Genomic DNA, 24,767 nt, shown 5'->3' on the forward strand with positions numbered 1-24,767 from the left:
CGATGCAATTTCTGTGTTTCATCAATACTCTGATAGTCCACAGATTACAGAATGCTTCCAGATGTGCATCGGAAACTATTACATTGACTTCCAGGGAACGATCAAAGCGTAGACTGTTTGAGACATTACTCCCATGGAGGGAATTGCGCATGGTGACTGTTGTGTTCAATCCCGATGCAATTTCTGTGTTTCATCAACACTCTGATAGTCCACAGATTACAGAACGCCTCCAGATGTGCATCGGTAACTACTACTGGTCTTCAAGGGAACGATCAAAGCGTAAACTGTTTGAGACATTACTCCCATGGAGAAAAGCCTGCATGGTGCCTGTTGTATACAATCCCGATGCACTTTCTGTGTTTCATCAACACTTTGAAGGTCCATAGACTACAGAATGCCTCGAGATGTGGATCGGAAACTACTACTGGTGTTCCAGGGAACGATCAAAACGTAGACAGTTTGAGACATTACTCCCATTGAGGAAAATGCGAATGATGACTGTTGTATTCAATCCCGATGCAATTTCTGTGTTTCATCAACACTTTGAAGGTCCACAGATTACAGAATGCCTCCAGATATGCATCGGAAACTACTACTGGTCTTGCAAGGAACGATCAAACCGTAGACTGTTTGAGACATTACTCCCATGGAGGAAAGTGCGCATGGTCACTGTTGTATTAAATCCTGATGCAATTTCTGTGTTTCATCAACACCCTGATAGTCCACACATTATAGGATGCCCCCAGATGTGCATCGGAAACTACTACTGGTCTTCCAGGGAACCATCAAAGCGTAGACTGTTTGAGACATTACTCCCATAGAGGAAAGTGCTTATAGTGACTGTTGTATTCAATCCCGATGCACCTTCTGTGTTTTATCAACACTTTGAAGGTCCACAGCTTGCAGAATGCCCCCAGATGTACATCGGAAACTACTACTGGTCTTCAAGGGAACGATCAAAGCGTAAACTGTTTGAGACATTACTCCCATGGGGAAAAGCTAGCATGGTGCCTGTTGTATACAATCCCGATGCACTTTCTGTGTTTCATCAACACTTTGAAGGTCCATAGATTACAGAATGCTTCCAGATGTGCATCGGAAACTATTACATTGACTTCCAGGGAACGATCAAAGCGTAGACTGTTTGAGACATTACTCCCATGGAGAAAAGTGCACATGGTGACTGTTGTATTCAATCCCGATGTAATTTCTGTGTTTCATCAACACTCTGTTAGTCCACAGATTACAAAATGCGTCCTGATGTGCATCGGAAACTACTACAGGTCTTTCAGGGAACGAAGAAAGCGTAGACTGTTTGAGACATTACTCACATGGAGGAAAGTGCGCAAGGTGGCTGTTGTATTCAATTCCGATGCAATTTCTGTGTTACAACAACACTTTGAAGGTCGACAGGTTACAGAATGCCTCCAGATGTGCATCGGAAACAACTACTGGTCGTTCAGCGAACGATCAAACCGTAGACAGTTTGAGACATTACTCCCATGTAGGAAAGTGCGCATGCTGACTGTTGTATTCCATACCGATGCAATTTCTGTGTTTCATCAACACTTTGAAGATCCACAGATTACAGAATGCCTCCAGATGTGCATCGGAAACTACTACTGGTCTTCCAGGGAACGATCAAAGCGTAGACTGTTTGAGACATTACTCCTATGGAGGAAAGTGCTCATGGTGACAGTTGTATTCAATCCCGATGCAGTTTCTGTGTTTCATCAACACTCTGATAGTCCACAGAATACAGAATGCCTCCAGATGTGCATCGGAAACTATTACATTGACTTCCAGGGAACGATCAAAGTGTACACTGTTTGAGACATTACTCCCATGGAGGAAATTGCGCATGGTGACTGTTGTATTCAATCCCGATGCAATTTCTGAGTTTCATCAACACTCTGATAGTCCACAGATTACAGAATGCTCCAGATGTGCATCGGAAACTACTACTGGTCTTCAAGGTAACGATCAAAGCGTAAACTGTTTGAGACATTACTCCCATGGAGAAAAGTGCACATGGTGACTGTTGTATTCAATCCCGATGCAATTTATGTGTTTCATCAACACTCTGATAGTCCACAGATTACAAAAGGCCTCCTGATGTGCATCGGAAACTACTACAGGTCTTTCAGGGAACGATGAAAGCGTAGACTGTTTGAGACATTACTCCCATGGAGGAAAGTGCGCATGGTGACTGTTGTATTCAATCTCGATTCAATTTCTGTGTTTCATGAACACTTTGAAGGTCCACAGATTACAGAATGACCCCAGATGTACATCGGAAACTACTACTGGTCTTCAAGGGAACGATCAATGCGTAAACTGTTTGAGACATTACTCCCATGGAGAAAAGCCTGCATGGTGCCTGTTGTATACAATCCCGATGCACTTTCTGTGTTTCATCAACACTTTGAAGGTCCACAGATTACAGAATGCCTCCAGATGTGCATCGGAAACTACTACTGGTGTTCCAGGGAACGATCAAAACGTAGACAGTTTGAGACATTACTCCCATGGAGGAAAATGCGAATGATGACTGTTGTATTCAATCTCGAGGCAATTTCTGTGTTTCACCAACACTTTGAAGGTCCACAGATTACAGAATGTCTCCAGATGTGCATCGTAAACTACTACTGGTCTTGCAGGGAACGATCAAACCGTAGACTGTTTGAGACATTACTCCCATGGAGGAAAGTGCGCATGGTGACTGTTGTATTCAAATATGATGCAATTTCTGTGTTTCATGAACACTCTGATAGTCCACACATTATAGAATGCCCCAGATGTGCATCGGAAACTACTACTGGTCTTCCAGGGAACAATCAAACCGTAAACTGTTTGAGACATTACTCCCATGGAGGAAAATGCGAATGATGACTGTTGTATACAATCCCGAGGCAATTTCTGTGTTTCAACAACACTTTGAAGGTCCACAGTTTACAGAATGCCTCCAGATGTGCATCGGAAACTACTACTGGTGTTGCAGGGAACGATCAAACCGTAGACTGTTTGAGACATTACTCCCATGGAGGAAAGTGCGCATGGTGACTGTTGTATTCAATCGCGATGCAATTTCTGTGTTTCATCAACACTTTGAAGGTCCACAGATTACAGAATGCCTCCAGATGTGCATCGGAAACTACTACTGGTCTTCCAGGGAACGATATAAGCGTAGACAGTCTGAGACATTACTCACATGGAGGAAAGTGCGCAAGGTGGCTGTTGTATTCAATCCCGATGCAATTTCTGTGTTTCATCAACACTCTGATAGTCCACAGATTACAGAATGCCTCCAGATGTGCATCGGAAGTACTACTGGACTTCAAGGGAACAATCAAAGCGTAAACTGTTTGAGACATTACTCCCATTGAGAAAAGCCTGCATGGTGCCTGTTGTATACAATCCCGATGCACTTTCTGTGTTTCATCAACACTTTGAAGGTCCACAGATTACAGAATTTCTCCAGATGTGCATCGGAAACTACTACTGGTGTTGCAGAGAACGATCAAACCGTAGACTGTTTGAGACATTACTCCCATGGAGGAAAGTGCGCAAGGCGACTGTTGTATTAAATCCTGATGCAATTTCGGTGTTTCATCAACACTCTGATAGTCCACACATTATAGAATGCCCCCAGATGTGCATCGGAAAGTACTACTGGTCTTCCAGGGAACGATCAAAGCGTAAACTGTTTGAGACATTACTCCCATGGAGAAAAGTGCACATGGTGACTGTTGTATTCAATCCCGATGCAATTTCTGGGTTTCATCAACACTCTGATAGTCCACAGATTACAAAATGCCTCCTGATGTGCATCGGAAACTACTACAGGTCTTCCAGGGAACAATCAAAGCGTAGACTGTTTGAGACATTACTCCCATGGAGGAAAGTGCGCATGGTGACTGTTGTATTCAATCTCGATGCAATTTCTGTGTTTCATCAACACTTTGAAGGTCCACAGATTACAGAATGCCTCCAGATGTGCATCGGAAACTACTACCGGTCTTCCAGGGAACGATAAAAACGTAGACAGTTTGAGACATTACTCACATGGAGGAAAGTGCGCAAGGTGGCTGTTGTATTCCATACCGATGCAATTTCTGTGTTTCATCAACACTTTGAAGATCCACAGATTACAGAATGCCTCCAGATGTGCATCGGAAACTACTACTGGTCTTCCAGGGAACGATCAAAACGTAGACTGTTTGAGACATTACTCCTATGGAGGAATGTGCTCATGGTGACTGTTGTATTCAATCCCGATGCAGTTTCTGTGTTTCATCAACACTCTGATAGTCCACAGATTACAGAATGCCTCCAGATGTGCATCGGAAACTATTACATTGACTTCCAGGGAACGATCAAAGTGTAGACTGTTTGAGACATTACTCCCATGGAGGAAATTGCTCATGGTGACTGTTGTATTCAATCCCGATGCAATTTCTGTGTTTCATCAACACTCTGATAGTCCACAGATTACAGAATGCTCCAGATGTGCATCGGAAACTACTACTGGTCTTCAAGGTAACGATCAAAGCGTAAACTGTTTGAGACATTACTCCCATGGAGAAAAGTGCACATGGTGACTGTTGTACTCAATCCCGATGCAATTTCTGTGTTTCATCAACACTCTGATAGTCCACAGATTACAAAATGCCTCCTGATGTGCATCGGAAACTACTACAGGTCTTTCAGGGAACGATGAAAGCGTAGACTGTTTGAGACATTACTCCCATGGAGGAAAGTGCGCATGGTGACTGTTGTGTTCAATCTCGATGCAAATTCTGTGTTTCATGAACACTTTGAAGGTCCACAGATTACAGAATGCCCCAGATGTACATCGGAAACTTCTACTGGTATTCAAGGGAACGATCAATGCGTAAACTGTTTGAGACATTACTCCCATGGAGAAAAGCCTGCATGGTGCCTGTTGTGTACAATCCCGAAGCACTTTCTGTGTTTCATCAACACTTTGAAGGGCCACAGATTACAGAATGCATCCAGATGTGCATCGGAAACTACTACTGGTGTTCCAGGGAACGATCAAAACGTAGACAGTTTGAGACATTACTCCCATGGAGGAAAATGCTAATGATGACTGTTGTATTCAATCCCGAGGCAATTTCTGTGTTTCATCAACACTTTGAAGGTCCACAGATTACAGAATGCCTCCAGATGTGCATCGGAAACTACTACTGGTCTTGCAGGGAACGATCAAACCGTAGACTGTTTGAGACATTACTCCCATGGGAAAAAGTGAGCATGGTCACTGTTGTATTCAATCCTGATGCTATTTCTGTGTTTCATCAACACTCTGATAGTCCACACATAATAGAATGCACCCAGATGTGCATCGGAAACTACTACTGGTCTTCCAGGGAACGATCAAAGCGTAAACTCTTTGAGACATTACTCCCATGGAGAAAAGTGCACATGATGACTGTTGTATTCAATCCCGATGCAATTTCTGGGTTTCATCAACACTCTGATAGTCCACAGATTACAAAATGCCTCCTGATGTGCATCGGAAACTACTACAGGTCTTCCAGGGAACAATCAAAGCGTAGACTGTTTGAGACATTACTCCCATGGAGGAAAGTGCGCATGGTGACTGTTGTATTCAATCTCGATGCAATTTCTGTGTTTCATCAACACTTTGAAGGTCCACAGATTACAGAATGCCTCCAGATGTGCATCGGAAACTACTACCGGTCTTCCAGGGAACGATAAAAACGTAGACAGTTTGAGACATTACTCACATGGAGGAAAGTGCGCAAGGTGGCTGTTGTATTCCATACCGATGCAATTTCTGTGTTTCATCAACACTTTGAAGATCCACAGATTACAGAATGCCTCCAGATGTGCATCGGAAACTACTACTGGTCTTCCAGGGAACGATCAAAACGTAGACTGTTTGAGACATTACTCCTATGGAGGAATGTGCTCATGGTGACTGTTGTATTCAATCCCGATGCAGTTTCTGTGTTTCATCAACACTCTGATAGTCCACAGATTACAGAATGCCTCCAGATGTGCATCGGAAACTATTACATTGACTTCCAGGGAACGATCAAAGTGTAGACTGTTTGAGACATTACTCCCATGGAGGAAATTGCTCATGGTGACTGTTGTATTCAATCCCGATGCAATTTCTGTGTTTCATCAACACTCTGATAGTCCACAGATTACAGAATGCTCCAGATGTGCATCGGAAACTACTACTGGTCTTCAAGGTAACGATCAAAGCGTAAACTGTTTGAGACATTACTCCCATGGAGAAAAGTGCACATGGTGACTGTTGTACTCAATCCCGATGCAATTTCTGTGTTTCATCAACACTCTGATAGTCCACAGATTACAAAATGCCTCCTGATGTGCATCGGAAACTACTACAGGTCTTTCAGGGAACGATGAAAGCGTAGACTGTTTGAGACATTACTCCCATGGAGGAAAGTGCGCATGGTGACTGTTGTGTTCAATCTCGATGCAAATTCTGTGTTTCATGAACACTTTGAAGGTCCACAGATTACAGAATGCCCCAGATGTACATCGGAAACTTCTACTGGTATTCAAGGGAACGATCAATGCGTAAACTGTTTGAGACATTACTCCCATGGAGAAAAGCCTGCATGGTGCCTGTTGTGTACAATCCCGAAGCACTTTCTGTGTTTCATCAACACTTTGAAGGGCCACAGATTACAGAATGCATCCAGATGTGCATCGGAAACTACTACTGGTGTTCCAGGGAACGATCAAAACGTAGACAGTTTGAGACATTACTCCCATGGAGGAAAATGCTAATGATGACTGTTGTATTCAATCCCGAGGCAATTTCTGTGTTTCATCAACACTTTGAAGGTCCACAGATTACAGAATGCCTCCAGATGTGCATCGGAAACTACTACTGGTCTTGCAGGGAACGATCAAACCGTAGACTGTTTGAGACATTACTCCCATGGGAAAAAGTGCGCATGGTCACTGTTGTATTCAATCCTGATGCTATTTCTGTGTTTCATCAACACTCTGATAGTCCACACATAATAGAATGCACCCAGATGTGCATCGGAAACTACTACTGGTCTTCCAGGGAACGATCAAAGCGTAAACTCTTTGAGACATTACTCCCATGGAGAAAAGTGCACATGATGACTGTTGTATTCAATCCCGATGCAATTTCTGGGTTTCATTAACACTCTGATAGTCCACAGATAACAAAATGCCTCCTGATGTGCATCGGAAACTACTACAGGTCTTCCAGGGAACGATCAAAACGTAGACTGTTTGAAACATTACTCCCATGGAGGAAAGTGCGCATGGTGGCTGTTGTATTCAATCTCGATGCAATTTCTGTGTTTCATCAACACTTTGAAGGTCCACAGATTACAGAATGCCTCCAGATGTCCATCGGAAACTACTACTGGTCTTCCAGGGAACGATCAAAACGTAGACAGTTTGAGACATTACTCCCATGGAGGAAAGTGCGCATGGTGACTGTTGTATTCAATCCCGATGCAATTTCTGTGTTTCATCAACACTCTGATAGTCCACAGATTACAGAATGCTCCAGATGTGCATCGGAAACTACTACTGGTCTTCAAGGTAACGGTCAAAGCGTAAACTGTTTGAGACATTACTCCCATGGAGAAAAGTGCACATGGTGACTGTTGTATTCAATCCCGATGCAATTTATGTGTTTCATCAACACTCTGATAGTCCACAGATTACAAAATGCCTCCTGATGTGCATCGGAAACTACTACAGGTCTTTCAGGGAACGATGAAAGCGTAGACTGTTTGAGACATTACTCCCATGGAGGAAAGTGCGCATGGTGACTGTTTTATTCAATGGCGATGCAATATCTGTGTTTCATCAACACTTTGAAGGTCCACAGATTACAGAGTGCCTCCAGATGTGCATCGGAAACTACTACTGGTCTTCCAGGGAACGATCAAAGCGTAGACTGTTTGAGACTTTACTCCCATGGAGGAAAGTGCGCATGGTGACTGTTGTATTCAATCTCGATTCAATTTCTGTGTTTCATGAACACTTTGAAGGTCCACAGATTACAGAATGCCCCCAGATGTACATCGGAAACTACTACTGGTCTTCAAGGGAGCGATCAATGCGTAAACTGTTTGAGACATTACTCCCATGAAGGAAAGTGCGCATGGTGACTGTTGTATTCCATACCGATGCAATTTCTGTGTTTCATCAACACTTTGAAGATCCACAGATTACAGAATGCCTCCAGATGTGCATCGGAAACTACTACTGGTCTTCCAGGGAACGATCAAAGCGTAGACTGTTTGAGACATTACTCCTATGGAGGAAAGTGCTCATGATGACAGTTGTATTCAATCCCGATGCAGTTTCTGTGTTTCATCAACACTCTGATAGTCCACAGATTACAGAATGCCTCCAGATGTGCATCGGAAACTATTACATTGACTTCCAGGGAACGATCAAAGTGTACACTGTTTGAGACATTACTCCCATGGAGGAAATTGCGCATGGTGACTGTTGTATTCAATCCCGATGCAATTTCTGAGTTTCATCAACACTCTGATAGTCCACAGATTACAGAATGCTCCAGATGTGCATCGGAAACTACTACTGGTCTTCAAGGTAACGATCAAAGCGTAAACTGTTTGAGACATTACTCCCATGGAGAAAAGTGCACATGGTGACTGTTGTATTCAATCCCGATGCAATTTATGTGTTTCATCAACACTCTGATAGTCCACAGATTACAAAATGCCTCCTGATGTGCATCGGAAACTACTACAGGTCTTTCAGGGAACGATGAAATCGTAGACTGTTTGAGACATTACTCCCATGGAGGAAAGTGCGCATGGTGACTTTTGTATTCAATCTCGATTCAATTTCTGTGTTTCATGAACACTTTGAAGGTCCACAGATTACAGAATGACCCCAGATGTACATCGGAAACTACTACTGGTCTTCAAGGGAACGATCAATGCGTAAACTGTTTGAGACATTACTCCCATGGAGAAAAGCCTGCATGGTGCCTGTTGTATACAATCCCGATGCACTTTCTGTGTTTCATCAACACTTTGAAGGTCCACAGATTACAGAATGCCTCCAGATGTGCATCGGAAACTACTACTGGTGTTCCAGGGAACGATCAAACCGTAAACTGTTTGAGACATTACTCCCATGGAGGAAAGTGCGCATGGTGACTGTTGCATTCAAATATGATGCAATTTCTGTGTTTCATGAACACTCTGATAGTCCACACATTATAGAATGCCCCCAGATGTGCATCGGAAACTACTACTGGTCTTCCAGGGAACGATCAAACCGTAAACTGTATGAGACATTACTCCCATGGAGGAAAATGCGAATGATGACTGTTGTATTCAATCCCGAGGCAATTTCTGTGTTACAACAACACTTTGAAGGTCCACAGTTTACAGAATGCCTCCAGATGTGCATCGGAAACTACTACTGGTGTTGCAGGGAACGATCAAACCGTAGACTGTTTGAGACATTACTCCCATGGAGGAAAGTGCGCATGGTGACTGTTGTATTCAATCGCGATGCAATTTCTGTGTTTCATCAACACTTTGAAGGTCCACAGATTACAGAATGCCTCCAGATGTGCATCGGAAACCACTACTGGTCTTCCACGGACGATATAAGCGTAGACTGTTTGAGACATTACTCACATGGAGGAAAGTGCGCAAGGTGGCTGTTGTATTCAATCCCGATGCAATTTCTGTGTTTCATCAACACTCTGATAGTCCACAGATTACAGAATGCCTCCAGATGTGCATCGGAAGTACTACTGGACTTCAAGGGAACGATCAAAGCGTAAACTGTTTGAGACATTACTCCCATTGAGAAAAGCCTGCATGGTGCCTGTTGTATACAATCCCGATGCACTTTCTGTGTTTCATCAACACTTTGAAGGTCCACAGATTACAGAATTTCTCCAGATGTGCATCGGAAACTACTACTGGTGTTGCAGGGAACGATCAAACCGTAGACTGTTTGAGACATTACTCCCATGGAGGAAAGTGCGCAAGGCGACTGTTGTATTAAATCCTGATGCAATTTCGGTGTTTCATCAACACTCTGATAGTCCACACATTATAGAATGCCCCCAGATGTGCATCGGAAACTACTACTGGTCTTCCAGGGAACGATCAAAGCGTAAACTGTTTGAGACATTACTCCCATGGAGAAAAGTGTACATGGTGACTGTTGTATTCAATCCCGATGCAATTTCTGGGTTTCATCAACACTCTGATAGTCCACAGATTACAAAATGCCTCTTGATGTGCATCGGAAACTACTACAGGTCTTCCAGGGGACGATCAAAACGTAGACTGTTTGAGACATTACTCCCATGGAGGAAAGTGCGCATGGTGACTGTTGTATTCAATCTCGATGCAATTTCTGTGTTTCATCAACACTTTGAAGGTCCACAGACTACAGAATGCCTCCAGATGTGCATCGGAAACTACTACTGCTCTTCCAGGGAACGATCAAAACGTAGACAGTTTGAGACATTACTCCCATGGAGGAAAGTGCGCATGGTGATTGTTGTATTCCATATCGATGCAATTTCTGTGTTTCATCAACACTTTGAAGATCCACAGATTACAGAATGCCTCCAGATGTGCATCGGAAACTACTACTAGTCTTCCAGGGAACGATCAAAACGTAGACTGTTTGAGACATTACTCCTATGAAGGAAAGTGCTCATGGTGACTGTTGTATTCAATCCCGATGCAGCTTCTGTGTTTCATCAACACTCTGAAGGTCCACAGATTACAGAATGCCTCCAGATGTGCATCGGAAACTAATACATTGACTTCCAGGGAACGATCAAAGCGTAGACTGTTTGAGACATTACTCCCATGGAGGAAATTGCGCATGGTGGCTGTTGTATTCAATCCCGATGCAATTTCTGTGTTTCATCAACACTCTGATAGTCCACAGATTACAGAATGCCTCCAGATGAGAATCGGAAACTACTACTGGTCTTCCAGGGAACCATCAAATCGTAGACTGTTTGAGACATTACTCCCATGAAGGAAAGTGCGCATGGTGACTGTTGTATTCAATCCTGATGCCATTTCTGTGTTTCATCAACACTCTGATAGTCCACACATTATAGAATGCCCCCAGATGTGCATCGGAAACTACTACTGGTCTTCCAGAGAACGATCAAATCGTAAACTGTTTGAGACATTACTCCCATGGAGAAATGTGCACATTATGACTTTTGTATTCAATCCCGATGAAATTTCTGTGTTTCATCAACACTCTGATAGTCCACAGATTACAAAATGCCTCCAGATGTGCATCGGAAACTACTACAGGTCTTCCAGGGAACGATCAAAGAGTAGACTGTTTGAGACGTTACTAACATGGAGGAAAGTGCGCATGGTGACTGTTGTATTCAATCGCGATGCAATATCTGTGTTTCATCAACACTTTGAAGGTCCACAGATTACAGAATGCCTCCAGATGTGCATCGGAAACTACCACCGGTCTTCCAGGGAACGATAAAAACGTAGACAGTTTGAGACATTACTCACATGGAGGAAAGTGCGCAAGGTGGCTGTTGTATTCCATACCGATGCAATTTCTGTGTTTCATCAACACTTTGAAGATCCACAGATTACAGAATGCCTCCAGATGTGCATCGGAAACTACTACCGGTCTTCAAGGTAACGATCAAAGCGTAAACTGTTTGAGACATTACTCCCATGGAGAAAAGTGCACATGGTGACTGTTGTACTCAATCCCGATGCAATTTCTGTGTTTCATCAACACTCTGATAGTCCACAGATTACAAAATGCCTCCTGATGTGCATCGGAAACTACTACAGGTCTTTCAGGGAACGATGAAAACGTAGACTGTTTGAGACATTACTCCCATGGAGGAAAGTGCGCATGGTGACTGTTGTGTTCAATCTCGATGCAAATTCTGTGTTTCATGAACACTTTGAAGGTCCACAGATTACATAATGCCCCAGATGTACATCGGAAACTTCTACTGGTATTCAAGGGAACGATCAATGCGTAAACTGTTTGAGACATTACTCCCATGGAGAAAAGCCTGCATGGTGCCTGTTGTGTACAATCCCGAAGCACTTTCTGTGTTTCATCAACACTTTGAAGGGCCACAGATTACAGAATGCATCCAGATGTGCATCGGAAACTACTACTGGTGTTCCAGGGAACGATCAAAACGTAGACAGTTTGAGACATTACTCCCATGGAGGAAAATGCTAATGATGACTGTTGTATTCAATCCCGAGGCAATTTCTGTGTTTCATCAACACTTTGAAGGTCCACAGATTACAGACTGCCTCCAGATGTGCATCGGAAACTACTACTGGTCTTGCAGGGAACGATCAAACTGTAGACTGTTTGAGACATTACTCCCATGGGAAAAAGTGCGCATGGTCACTGTTGTATTCAATCCTGATGCTATTTCTGTGTTTCATCAACACTCTGATAGTCCACACATTATAGAATGCACCCAGATGTGCATCGGAAACTACTACTGGTCTTCCAGGGAACGATCAAAGCGTAAACTCTTTGAGACATTACTCCCATGGAGAAAAGTGCACATGATGACTGTTGTATTCAATCCCGATGCAATTTCTGGGTTTCATTAACACTCTGATAGTCCACAGATAACAAAATGCCTCCTGATGTGCATCGGAAACTACTACAGGTCTTCCAGGGAACGATCAAAACGTAGACTGTTTGAAACATTACTCCCATGGAGGAAAGTGCGCATGGTGGCTGTTGTATTCAATCTCGATGCAATTTCTGTGTTTCATCAACACTTTGAAGGTCCACAGATTACAGAATGCCTCCAGATGTCCATCGGAAACTACTACTGGTCTTCCAGGGAACGATCAAAACGTAGACAGTTTGAGACATTACTCCCATGGAGGAAAGTGCGCATGGTGACTGTTGCATTCAATGCCGATGCAATTTCTGTGTTTCATCAACACTCAAATAGTCCACAGATTACAGGATGCCTCCAGATGTGCATCGGAAACTACTACTGGTCTTCCAGGGAACGATCAAAGCGTAGACTGTTTGAGACACTACTCTCATGGAGGAATGTGCGCATAGTGACTGTTGTATTCAATCCCGATGCAACTTCAGTGTTTTATCAACACTTTGAAGGTCCACAGCTTACAGAATGCCCCCAGATGTACATCGTAAACTACTACTGGTCTTCCAGGGAACGATTAAAGCGTAGACTGTTTGAGACATTACTCCCATGGAGGAATGTTCACATGGTGACTGTTGTATACAATAAAGATGCAATTTCTGTGTTTCATCAACACTTTGAAGGTCCACAGTTTACAGAACTCCTCCAGATGTGCATCAGAAACTACTACTGGTCTTCCAAGGAACGATCAAATCGTAGACTGTTTGAGACATTACTACCATGGAGGAATGTGCGAATGGTGACTGTTGTATTCAATCCCGATGCAATTTCTGTGTTTTATCAACACTCTGATAGTCCACAGATTACAGAATGCCTCCAGATGTGCATCGGAAACTACTACTGGTCTTCCAGGGGACGATCAGAGCGTAGACTGTTTGCGACATTACTCCCATGGAGGAAAGTGGGCATGGTGACTGTTGTACTCAATCCCGATGCAATTTCTGTGTTTCATCAACACTCAGATAGTCCACAGATTACAGAATGCCTCCAGATGTGCATCGGAAACAACTACTGGTCTTCCAGGGAACGATCAAAGCGTAAACTGTTTGAGACATAACACCCATGGAGGAAAGTGCGCATGGTGACTGTTGTATTCAATCCCGATTCAATTTCTGTGTCTCATCAAGTCTCTGATAGTCCACAGATTACAGAATGCCTCCAGATGTGCTTCGGAAAATACTACTGGTCTTCCGGGGATTGATCAAAGCGTAAACTGTTTGAGACATTACACCAATAAAGGAAAGTGCGCATGGTGACTGTTGTATTCAATCCCAATGCAATATCTGTGTTTCATCAACACTGTGATAGTCCACAGATTACAGAATGCCTCCAGATGTGCATCGGAAACTACTACTGGTCTTCCAGGGAACGATCAAAGCGTAAACTGTTTGAGACATTACTCCAATGGTGGAAAGTGCGCATGGTGACTGTTGTATTCAATCCTGATGCAATTTCTGTGTTTCATCAACACTCTGATAGTCCACACATTACAGATTGTCAGAAGATGTGCATCGGAAACTACTACTGGTCTTCCAGGGAACGTTCAAAACGCAAACTGTTTGAGACATAACTCCCATGGAGGAAAGTGCGCATGGTGACTGTTGTATTCAATCCCGATGCAATTTCTGTGTTTCATCAACACTCTGATAGTCCACAGATTACAGAATGCCTCCAGATGTGCATCGGAAACTACTACTGGTCTTCCAGGGAACGATCAAAACGTAGACTGTTTGTGACATTACTCATATTGAGGAAAGTGCGCATGGTGACTGTTGTATTCAATCCCGATGCAATTTCTGTGTTTCATCAACACTTTGAAGGTCCACAGATTACAGAATGCCTCCAGATGTGCATCGGAAACTACTACTGGTCTTCCAGGGAACGATCAAAGCGTCGACTGTTTGCGACATTACTCCCATAGAGGAAAGTGGGCATGGTGACTGTAGTATTCAATCCCGATGCATTTTCTGTGTTTCATCAACACTCTGACAGTCAACAGATTACAGAATGCCTCCAGATGTGCATCGGAAACAACTACTGGTCTTCAAGGGAACGATCAAAGCGTAAACTGTTTGAGACATTACACCAAAGGAGGAAAGTGCGCATGGTGACTGTTGTATTCAATCCCGATGCAATTTCTGTGTTTCATCAACACTCTGATAGTCCACAGATTACAGAATGCCTCCAGATGTGCATCGGAAACTACTACTGGTCTTCCAGGGAACGATCAAAACGTAGACTGTTTGTGACATTACTCATATTGAGGAAAGTGCGCATGGTGACTGTTGTATTCAATCCCGATGCAATTTCTGTGTTTCATCAACACTTTGAAGGTCCACAGATTTCAGAATGCCTCCAGATGTGCATCGGAAACTACTACTCGTCTTCCAGGGAACGATCAAAGCATAGACTGTTTGAGACATTACTCACATGGAGGATAGTGCGCATGGTGACTGTTGTATTCAATCCCGACGCAATTTCTGTGCTTCATCAAGACTTTGAAGGTACACAGATTACAGAATGCCTCCAGATGTGCATCGGAAACTACTACTGGTCTTCCAGTGAACGACCAAAGCGTAGACTGTTTGAGACATTACTCGCATGGAGGAAAGTGCGAATGGTGGCTGTTGTATTCAATCGCGATGCAATTTCTGTGTTTCATCAACACTTTGAAGGTCCACAGATTACAGAATGAATCCAGATGTGCTTCGGAAACTACTACTGGTCTTCCAGGGAACGATCAAAGCGTAGACTGTTTAGACATTATCACCTGGAGGAGAGTGCGCTAGGTGGCTGTTGTATTCAATCCCGATGCAATTTCTGTGTTTCATCAAGACTTTGAAGGTCCACAGATTACACAATGCCTCCAGATGTGCATCGGAAACTACTACTGGTTTCCAGGGAACGATCAAAGCGTAGACAGTTTGAGACATTATTCCCGTGGAGGAAAATGCGAATGATGACTGTTGTATTCAATCCCGAGGCAATTTCTGTGTTACATCAACACTTTGAAGGTCCACAGATTATAGAATGCCTCCAGATGTGCATCGGAAACTACTACTGGTCATGCACGGACGATCAAAGCGTAGACTGTTTGAGACATTACTCCCATAAAGGAAAGTGCGCATTTTGACTGTTGTATTCAATCCTGATGCAATTTCTGTGTTTCATCAACACTCTGATAGTCCACACATTGTAGAATGCCCCCAGATGTGCATCGGAAACTACTACTGGACTTCCAGGTAACGATCAAAGCGTAGACTGTTTGAGACATTACTCCCATGGAGGAAAGTGCGAATGGTGGCTGTTGTATTCAATCGCAATGCAATTTCTGTGTTTCATCAACACTTTGAAGGTCCACAGATTACAGAATGCCTCCAGATGTGCATTGGAAACTACTACTGGTCTTCCAGGGAACGATCAAAGCGTAGACTGTTTAGACATTATCACCTGGAGGAGAGTGCGCAAGGTGGCTGTTGTATTCAATCCCGATGCAATTTCTGTGTTTCATCAAGACTTTGAAGGTCCACAGATTACAGAATGACTCCAGATGTGCATCGGAAACTATTACTGGTCTTCCAGGGAACGATCAAAACGTAGACAGTTTGAGACATTACTCCCATGGCGGAAAGTGCGCATGGTGACTGTTGTATTCAATCCCGATGCAATATCTGTGTTTCATCAACACTCTGATAGTCCCCACATTATAGAATGCCCCCAGATGTGCATCGGAAACTACTACTGGTCTTCCAGGGAACGATCAAAGCGTATAATGTTTGAGACATTACTCCCATGGAGAAAAGTGCACCTGGTGACTGTTGTATTCAATCCCGATGCAATTTCTGGGTTTCATCAACACTCTGATAGTCCACAGATTACAAAATGCCTCCTGATGTGCATCGGAAACTACTACAGGTCTTCCAGGGAATGATCAAAACGTAGACAGTTTGAGACATTACTCCCATGGAGGAAAGTGCGCATGGTGACTGTTGTATTGCATCCCGATGCAATTTCTGTGTTTCATCAACACTTTGAAGATCCACAGATTACAGAATGCCTCCAGATGTCCATCGGAAACTACTACTGGTCTTCCAGGGAACGATCAAAACGTAGACAGTTTGAGACATTACTCCCATGGAGGAAAGTGCGCATGGTGACTGTTGTATTGCATCCCGATGCAATTTCTGTGTTTCATCAACACTTTGAAGATCCACAGATTACAGAATGCTTCCAGATGTGCATCGGAAACTACTACTGGTCTTCCAGGGAACGATCAAAGCGTAGACTGTTTGAGACATTACTCCTATGGGGGAAAGTGCTCATGGTGACTGTTGTATTCAATCCCGATGCAGTTTCTGTGTTTCATCAACACTCTGAAGGTCCACAGATTACAGAATGCCTCCAGATGTGCATCGGAAACTATTACTTTGACTTCCAGGGAACGATCAAAGCGTAGACTGTTTGAGACATTACTCCCATGGAGGAAATTGCGCATGGTGACTGTTGTATTCAATCCCGATGCAATTTCTGTGTTTTATCAACACTCTGAAAGTCCACAGATTACAGAAAGCCTCCTGATGAGCATCGGAAACTACTACTGGTGTTCCAGGGAACGATCAAAGCGTAGACAGTTTGAGACATTACTCCCGTGGAGGAAAATGCGAATGATGACTGTTGTATTCAATCCCGAGGCAATTTCTGTGTTACATCAACACTTTGAAGGTCCACAGATTACAGAATGCCTCCAGATGTGCGTCGGAAACTACTACTGGTCTTGCACGGAACGATCAAAGCGTAGACTGTTTGAGACATTACTCCCATAAAGGAAAGTGCGCATGGTGACTGTTGTATTCAATCCTGATGCAATTTCTGTGTTTCATCAACACTCTGATAGTCCACACATTATAGAATGCCCCCAGATGTGCATCGGAAACTACTACTGGTCTTCCAGGGAACGATCAAAGCGTAGACTGTTTGAGACATTACTCCCATGTAGGAAAGTGCGCATGGTGACTGTTGTATTCAATCGCGATGCAATTCCTGTGTTTCATCAACACTTTGAAGGTCCACAGATTACAGAATGACTCCAGATGTGCATCGGAAACTACTACTGGTCTTCCAGGGAACTATCAGAGCGTAGACTGTTTGAGACATTACTCACATGGAGGAAAGTGCGCAAGGTGGCTGTTGTATTCAATCCCGATGCAATTTCTGTGTTTCATCAACACTTTGAAGGTCGACAGGTTACAGAATGCCTCCAGATGTGCATCGGAAACTATTACATTAACTTCCAGGGAACGATAAAGCGTAGACTGTTTGAGAGATTACTCTCATGGAGGAAATTGCGCATGGTGACTGTTGTATTCAATCCCGATGCAATTTCTGTGTTTTATCAACACTCTGAAAGTCCACAGATTACAGAATGCCTCCTGATGTGCATCGGAAACTACTACTGGTGTTCCAGGGAACAATCAAAACGTAGACAGTTTGAGACATTTCTCCCTCGGAGGAAAATGCGAATGATGACTGTTGTATTCAATCCCGAGGCAATTTCTGTGTTTCATCAACACTTTGAAGGTCCACAGATTACAGAATGCCTCCAGATGTGCATCGGAAACTACTACTGGTCTTGCAGGGAACGATCAAACCGTAGACTCTTTGAGACATTACCCCCATGGAGGTAAGTGCGCATGGTCACTGTTGTATTCAATCCCGATGCAATTTCTGTGTTTCATCAACACTCTGATAGTCCACAGACTACAGAATGCCTCCAGATGTGCATCGGAAACTACTACTGGTCTTCCAGGGAACGATCAAACCGTAAACTGTTTGAGACGTTACTCCCATGGAGAAAAGTGCACCTGGTGACTGTTGTATTCAATCCCGATGCAATTTCTGGGTTTCATCAACACTCTGATAGTCCACAGATTACAAAATGCCTCCTGATGTGCATCGGAAACTACTACAGGTCTTCCAGGGAATGATCAAAGCGTAGACTGTTTGAGACATTACTCCCATGGAGGAAAGTGCGCATGGTGACTGTTGTATTCAATATCGATGCAATTTCTGTGTTTCATCAACACCTTGAAGGTCCACAGATTACAGAATATCTCCAGATGTGCATCGGAAACTACTACTGGTCTTCCAGGTAACGATCAAAGCGTAGACTGTTTGAGACATTACTCACATGCAGGAAAGTGCGTAAGGTGGCTGTTGTATTCAATCCCGACGCAATTTCTGTGTTTCATCAACACTTTGAAGATCCACAGATTACAGAATGCCTCCAGATGTGCATCGGAAACTACTACTGGTCTTCCAGGGAACGATCAAAGCGTAGACTGTTTGAGACATTACTCCTATGGGGGAAAGTGCTCATGGTGACTGTTGTATTCAATCCCGATGCAGTTTCTGTGTTTCATCAACACTCTGAAGGTCCACAGATTACAGAATGCCTCCAGATGTGCATCGGAAACTATTACATTGACTTCCAGGGAACGATCAAAGCGTAGACTCTTTGAGACATTACTCCCATGGAGAAAAGTGCACATGGTGACTGTTGTATTCAATCCCTATGCAATTTCTGTGTTTCATCAACACTCAGATAGTCCACAGATTACATGATGCCTCCAGATGTGCACCGGAAACTACTACTGGTCTCCCAGGGAACCATCAAAGCGTAGACTGTTTGAGACATTACTCCCATGGAGGGATGTGCGCATGGTGACTGTTGTATTCAATCCCGATGCAATTTCTGTGTTTTATCAACACTCTGAAAGTCCACAGATTACAGAATGCCTCCAGATGTGCATCGGAAACTACTACTGGTCTTCCAGGGAACGATCAAAACGTAGACAGTTTGAGACATTACTCCCATGGAGGAATATGCGAATGATGAGTGTTGTATTCAATCCCGAGGCGATTTCTGTGTTTCATCAACACTTTGAAGGTCCACAGATTACAGAATGCCTCCAGATGTGCATCGGAAACTACTACTGGTCTTGCAGGGAACGATCTAACCGTAGACTGTTTGAGACATTACTCCCAAGGAGGAAAGTGCGCATAGTGACTGTTGTATTCAATCCTGATGCAATTTCTGTGTTTCATCAACACTCTGATAGTCCACACATTATAAAATGCCCCCAGATGTGCAACGGAAACTACTACTGGTCATCCAGGGAACGATCAAAGCGTAAACTGTTTGAGACATTACTCCCATGGAGAAAAGTGCTCATGGTGACTGTTGTATTCAATCCCGATGCAATTTCTGTGTTTCATCAACACTCTGATAGTCCACAGATTACAAAATGCCTCCAGATGTGCATCGGAAACTACTACAGGTCTTCCAGGGAACGATAAAAGCGTAGACTGTTTGAGACATTACTCCCATGGAGGAAAGTGCGCATGGTGACTGTTTTATTCAATCACTATGAAATTTCTGTATTTCATCAACACTTTGAAGGTCCACAGATTACAGAATGCCTCTAGATGTGCATCGGAAACTACTACTGGTCTTCCAGGGAACGATCAAAGCGTAGACTGTTTAGACATTACTCACCTGGAGGAGAGTGCGCAAGGTGGCTGTTGTATTCAATCCCGATGCAATTTCTGTGTTTCATCAACACTTTGAAGGTCCACAGATTACAGAATACCTCCAGATGTCCATCGGAAACTACTACTGGTCTTCCAGGGAACGATCAAAGCGTAGACTGTTTAGACATTATCACCTGGAGGGGAGTGCGCAAGGTAGCTGTTGTATTCAATCCCGATGCAATTTCTGTGTTTCATCAAGACTTTGAAGGTCCACAGATTACAGAATGCCTCCAGATGTGCATCGGAAACTATTACTGGTCTTCCAGGGAACGATCAAAACGTAGACAGTTTGAGACATTACTCCCATGGCGGAAAGTGCGCATGGTGACTGTTGTATTCAATCCCGATGCAATATCTGTGTTTCATCAACACTCTGATAGTCCCCACATTATAGAATGCCCCCAGATGTGCATCGGAAACTACTACTGGTCTTCCAGGGAACGATCAAAGCGTATAATGTTTGAGACATTACTCCCATGGAGAAAAGTGCACCTGGTGACTGTTGTATTCAATCCCGATGCAATTTCTGGGTTTCATCAACACTCTGATAGTCCACAGATTACAAAATGCCTCCTGATGTGCATCGGAAACTACTACAGGTCTTCCAGGGAATGATCAAAACGTAGACAGTTTGAGACATTACTCCCATGGAGGAAAGTGCGCATGGTGACTGTTGTATTGCATCCCGATGCAATTTCTGTGTTTCATCAACACTTTGAAGATCCACAGATTACAGAATGCCTCCAGATGTCCATCGGAAACTACTACTGGTCTTCCAGGGAACGATCAAAACGTAGACAGTTTGAGACATTACTCCCATGGAGGAAAGTGCGCATGGTGACTGTTGTATTGCATCCCGATGCAATTTCTGTGTTTTATCAACACTTTGAAGATCTACAGATTACAGAATGCTTCCAGATGTGCATCGGAAACTACTACTGGTCTTCCAGGGAACGATCAAAGCGTAGACTGTTTGAGACATTACTCCTATGGGGGAAAGTGCTCATGGTGACTGTTGTATTCAATCCCGATGCAGTTTCTGTGTTTCATCAACACTCTGAAGGTCCACAGATTACAGAATGCCTCCAGATGTGCATCGGAAACTATTACTTTGACTTCCAGGGAACGATCAAAGCGTAGACTGTTTGAGACATTACTCCCATGGAGGAAATTGCGCATGGTGACTGTTGTATTCAATCCCGATGCAATTTCTGTGTTTCATCAACACTCAGATAGTCCACAGATTACAGGATGCCTCCAGATGTGCATCGGAAACTACAACTGGTCTTCCAGGGAACCATCAAAGCGTACATTGTTTGAGACATTACTCCCATGGAGGAATGTGCGCATGGTGACTGTTGTATTCAATCCCGATGCAATTTCTGTGTTTTATCAACACTCTGAAAGTCCACAGATTACAGAACGCCTCCTGATGTGCATCGGAAACTACTACTGGTGTTCCAGGGAACGATCAAAGCGTAGACAGTTTGAGACATTATTCCCGTGGAGGAAAATGCGAATGATGACTGTTGTATTCAATCCCGATGCAATTTCTGTGTTACATCAACACTTTGAAGGTCCACAGATTACAGAATGCCTCCAGATGTGCATCGGAAACTACTACTGGTCTTGCACGGAACGATCAAAGCGTAGACTGTTTGAGACATTACTCCCATAAAGGAAAGTGCGCATGGTGACTGTTGTATTCAATCCTGATGCAATTTCTGTGTTTCATCAACACTCTGATAGTCCACACATTATAGAATGCCCCCAGATGTGCATCGGAAACTACTACTGGTCTTCCAGGGAACGATCAAAGCGTAAACTGTTTGAGACATTACTCCCATGGAGAAAAGTGCACCTGGTGACTGTTGTATTCAATCCCGATGCAATTTCTGGGTTTCATCAACACTCTGATAGTCCACAGATTACAAAATGCCTCCTGATGTGCATCGGAAACTACTACAGGTCTGCCAGGGAATGATCAAAGCGTAGACTGTTTGAGACATTACTCCCATGGAGGAAAGTGCGCATGGTGCCTATTGTATTCAATCTCGATGCAATTTCTGTGTTTCATCAACACTTTGAAGGTCCACAGATTACAGAATGCCTCCAGATGTGCATCGGAAACTACTACTGGTCTTCCAGGTAACGATCAAAGCGTAGACTATATGAGACATTACTCACATGCAGGAAAGTGCGTAAGGTGGCTGTTGTATTCAATCCCGATGCAATTTCTGTGTTTCATCAACACTCTGATAGTCCACAGATTACAAAATGCCTCCAGATGTGCATCGGAAACTACTACAGGTCTTCCAGGGAACGATCAAAGCGTAGACTGTTTGAGACATTACTCCCATGTAGGAAAGTGCGCATGGTGACTGTTGTATTCAATCGCGATGCAATTCCTGTGTTTCATCAACACTTTGAAGGTCCACAGATTACAGAATGACTCCAGATGTGCATCGGAAACTACTACTGGTCTTCCAGGGAACTATCAGAGCGTAGACTGTTTGAGACATTACTCACATGGAGGAAAGTGCGCAAGGTGGCTGTTGTATTCAATCCCGATGCAATTTCTGTGTTTCATCAACACTTTGAAGGTCGACAGGTTACAGAATGCCTCCAGATGTGCATCGGAAACTATTACATTAACTTCCAGGGAACGATAAAGCGTAGACTGTTTGAGAGATTACTCTCATGGAGGAAATTGCGCATGGTGACTGTTGTATTCAATCCCGATGCAATTTCTGTGTTTTATCAACACTCTGAAAGTCCACAGATTACAGAATGCCTCCTGATGTGCATCGGAAACTACTACTGGTGTTCCAGGGAACAATCAAAACGTAGACAGTTTGAGACATTTCTCCCTCGGAGGAAAATGCGAATGATGACTGTTGTATTCAATCCCGAGGCAATTTCTGTGTTTCATCAACACTTTGAAGGTCCACAGATTACAGAATGCCTCCAGATGTGCATCGGAAACTACTACTGGTCTTGCAGGGAACGATCAAACCGTAGACTGTTTGAGACATTACCCCCATGGAGGTAAGTGCGCATGGTCACTGTTGTATTCAATCCTGATGCAATTTTGTGTTTCATCAACACTCTGATAGTCCCCACATTTTAGAATGCCCCCAGATGTGCATCGGAAACTACTACTGGTCTTCCAGGGAACGATCAAAGCGTAAACTGTTTGAGACATTACCCATGGAGAAAAGTGCACCTGGTGACTGTTGTATTCAATCCCGATGCAATTTCTGGGTTTCATCAACACTCTGATAGTCCACAGATTACAAAATGCCTCCTGATGTGCATCGGAAACTACTACAGGTCTTCCAGGGAATGATCAAAGCGTAGACTGTTTGAGACATTACTCCCATGGAGGAAAGTGCGCATGGTGACTGTTGTATTCAATATCGATGCAATTTCTGTGTTTCATCAACACCTTGAAGGTCCACAGATTACAGAATGCCTCCAGATGTGCATCGGAAACTACTACTGGTCTTCCAGGTAACGATCAAAGCGTAGACTGTTTGAGACATTACTCACATGCAGGAAAGTGCGTAAGGTGGCTGTTGTATTCAATCCCGATGCAATTTCTGTGTTTCATCAACACTTTGAAGATCCACAGATTACAGAATGCCTCCAGATGTGCATCGGAAACTACTACTGGTCTTCCAGGGAACGATCAAAGCGTAGACTGTTTGAGACATTACTCCTATGGGGGAAAGTGCTCATGGTGACTGTTGTATTCAATCCCGATGCAGTTTCTGTGTTTCATCAACACTCTGAAGGTCCACAGATTACAGAATGCCTCCAGATGTGCATCGGAAACTATTACATTGACTTCCAGGGAACGATCAAAGCGTAGACTGTTTGAGACATTACTCCCATGGAGGAAATTGCGCATGGTGACTGTTGTATTCAATCCCGATGCAATTTCTGTGTTTGATCAACACTCAGATAGTCCACAGATTACAGGATGCCTCCAGATGTGCATCGGAAACTACTACTGGTCTTCCAGGGAACCATCAAAGCGTAGACTGTTTGAGACATTACTCCCATGGAGGGATGTGCGCATGGTGACTGTTGTATTCAATCCCGATGCAATTTCTGTGTTTTATCAACACTCTGAAAGTCCACAGATTACAGAATGCCTCCAGATGTGCATCGGAAACTACTAGTGGTCTTCCAGGGAACGATCAAAACGTAGACAGTTTGAGACATTACTCCCATTGAGGAATATGCGAATGATGAGTGTTGTATTCAATCCCGAGGCGATTTCTGTGTTTCATCAACACTTTGTAGGTCCACAGATTACAGAATGCCTCCAGATGTGCATCGGAAACTACTACTGGTCTTGCAGGGAACGATCTGACCGTAGACTGTTTGAGACATTACTCCCAAGGAGGAAAGTGCGCATAGTGAC

Source organism: Schistocerca gregaria, chromosome 9 (genome assembly GCF_023897955.1).
Source record: "Schistocerca gregaria isolate iqSchGreg1 chromosome 9, iqSchGreg1.2, whole genome shotgun sequence".
Lineage (NCBI taxonomy): Eukaryota > Metazoa > Arthropoda > Insecta > Orthoptera > Acrididae > Schistocerca > Schistocerca gregaria.